At 51.8% G+C, this 2,859-nt stretch overlaps 1 pseudogene; it reads left to right on the top strand.

Moving 5' to 3' along the window:
* Positions 1 to 1,232: 1,232 nt before the first annotated feature.
* Positions 1,233 to 2,369, top strand: LOC125547188 (F-box protein At5g49610-like; annotated as a pseudogene).
* The last annotated feature ends 490 nt before the right edge of the window (positions 2,370 to 2,859 follow it).

Here is a 2,859-nt window from a genome sequence, read left to right as displayed (position 1 = left end):
TCTTGGTCATGGCGCGATGGGTTCATGGGAGGTGTGCAGGTCAGCGGAGGGTGTGGGTGTGGGTGGTGCTCTGGGCAAAAGCTTGTCGTGATCTTACCGGCTGACAGCGTCGGCGTCTGTGGACTCGTTTCACCTCCTAAGAGGCGTCGCCATATGGATTCCACTCTTCACGCGCCCTTGGATCCAGTTCTTCTGGCGAAAGCCAAAGACCAATTCGGGTCGGGCGACAGCGTCGGCATCGTCACTTCCCTTTTTGGGGCGTCGCCAGGAAGAACTTTGGGTCCTGTTTGCACGCTCCATGGGATGGACGCTCACGACATTGCGGTCGGCAGGTGTCCATCCGGCGATGTGTTTGTTCGGTGCGGCTTCTTGTGTGGCATCGATGATGGCTTCAGGCGAAGCTGGCTTGCTGATGGGTCTTCATAGTCGGTCTCTTCCAGTGTGTTCGAGGGGTTGCCATGCCTCACTTCGTCTTCTTAAAGTTGGAGCTGCTGACGAGGGGCCCTTGTGGTGACGATGACACAAGACGGGTGGCCGGCTCTGGCATTGGCTCAGCGCATGCCCAACGCTTCTCTCCTGCAATGCTCGTCAACAGAGTCGGAGCTGCCTGGTCGCCGGCGCGTGCGGCTGACTGTTTGGCATCGACCGGTGCGGGCCTCGACGCTTGTTTGTGGTGAGGGCTTCTTCGGTGGTTATCGATGGTAGAGTCGGAGTCGCCCTCGTGGAGGCGTGATGACGATGACGCTGGGCTGCAACCTTGACGACGCTTTTCTCCTCGTCGGCGTGTTTGCGTTCTTGTGTGGGTTGCTAGGTCAACTTGTGTGCCTTGTTTTTGCGGACGAGTTATGGCGGTTTTTGCTTGGTTTTTCGTTAATTAATCGGGCAGTTCTCTTCGACCTTTTTAAATGAATCGGGCCCTGAAGGACCGTCTTAAAAAAAACAATTTAATTTTATGAAGTGAAAGGCCGTCAGCTTGTCCAAAGGATTTGATCCAGGCACTTGAGGCATCCTAGCCTCACAGGTGAAGTTTGAAATTGCCCACGTCTCCGCACTGAACGCGTATCCCGTCGGCCAGAGAACAAATCGCCAAGAGATTTTCCAATTTTTTAGTCTCCGAGAGAGAAGAAGACGAGATCGAGAGCTCCCTCACACCATCGACCATGGCAGAAACTGCAACCGGATCGCTGCCTCTCCTCCCGGATGAGGTCGCCACCACTCGTCTGAGGCGGATCATGGCGGAGGCTGCAGGAGTGATGCCTCTCCTCCACGCCCTCCCGGATGAGATCTCCATCCGGGAGATCCTCGTCCGCCTGCCCCCCAAAACCCTCCTCCGCTGCCGCGCTGTCTGCGCGTGGCGCCGTGCCACCTCCACCCCTGAGTTCCTCCTCGCCCACCATGCCCGCCAGCCCGCCCTCCCCCTCCTCTACAGCAAACATTATAATTGCAGCGTCGGCGACGACATCAAGTCCATAGACATCATACCCTACGACCAAAGGCAGCCGACAAGCTCCAGTCCGTCGCCCGACTTGATGGCGCCTCCGACATCTCTCTCGAGGCCTGCTGTGACGGCCTCCTCGTCTTACGCACCTGGAATAAGAGGGGTGAAGGCTACGCGGTGACGACCTTCATCTGCAACCCGGGCACTCGTCAATATGCTCCCCTCCACCAGCTTGATGGCTTCGGGCTCTTAGGGATGTACTCACACAGACCAACCGGAGACTACAGATTATTGCTGTACATAGTCCAAAAGATGAGGAATGATGGCTGCTACCTCTACACATTAGGCTCTGGCCAACCGCCCAGGCACATAGGCTGCCCTGATGACAAGGAACTGATGAGTTCCCCTGCATCTGTCTTTTTCCATGATAGCTTGCATTGGCACACAGACACCATGATAATTGTATTTGACACCACCGACGAGTTGTTCCGGCAGATGCGCTCTCCGATTGTTTCAGCAGATGACCATGCTGACCTGTTTGAGATGAGTGACATGCTTGCTTGGCATGTTCTGTTTTAATGAAAAAGAGAACATTGTAGATATCTGGGTGATGCAAGACTATGAAGGTGAAGTATGGGCCTTACACCGTCGGATTGAATTGCCAATTGCAGAGATCATGGGGCAATTTCAAACTTCTGGAGGTTGGTTCGATCTGGTGGCCGCATCTTGGGATGGTGACGTGCTCCTGCTGATTCAATTTGAAGATAACTGGCTACTTCAGGTTGACATGGATGGCAAGTTGATTGCTAATATCCATCGCAGATTCCTATATCCTACTCTACTTCGGCTCAAACAATCTCTAGTTTCACATACCTTCTTTCCGGCACTAGAGGGTTATGTTGTCAATGCTTCGCCTTTTCATCTCACCTGATGGTTATGTTCTGAGTATTATTTAGCTTTTCAGCCGAGGGCTGTTTATGAGTGTGGTGATGCTTCTAACAGCCTAGTTCTCTGTATCCACATGAGCTGCAGTATGTATTAACTGGATCCTCTGTGAGCATACTAGCTTTCTTGTTGATGTATTAACTGGATCATTATTGTGGTTGATGCTATCTTTTGTCTATGTGCATGATTCCTTTGTATTACCTCTTAACGATGCAGTCCGGTGCTTATATTTTCTAGTAGACAATGTTGGCTACATTTTCACCCACTTCTGAATTCTGTTCCTGTGACTGAATCTTTGAACATATACTCTGCCTTGTTATTCTGCGTAGGCTTTGTTATTTTTGCAATGCCTCTTGTTCTAGGCAGGAAACAGGGTATGGATTTGCTTACGAATGGTCTGTGGAACTGCTGCACATTGCGGCTGGGCTTCGAACATGGTATGAATACAATGTTTCATCTTTCTTTTTCGTAATGCT

The sequence above is a fragment of the Triticum urartu genome, chromosome 3A (assembly GCF_056163025.1).
Source record: "Triticum urartu cultivar PI428250 chromosome 3A, HENAU_Tu73, whole genome shotgun sequence".
NCBI classification, from domain to species: domain Eukaryota; kingdom Viridiplantae; phylum Streptophyta; class Magnoliopsida; order Poales; family Poaceae; genus Triticum; species Triticum urartu.
Note: the sequence above shows the minus strand (reverse complement) of the source record. Positions and strands in the feature narration are given on the sequence as shown.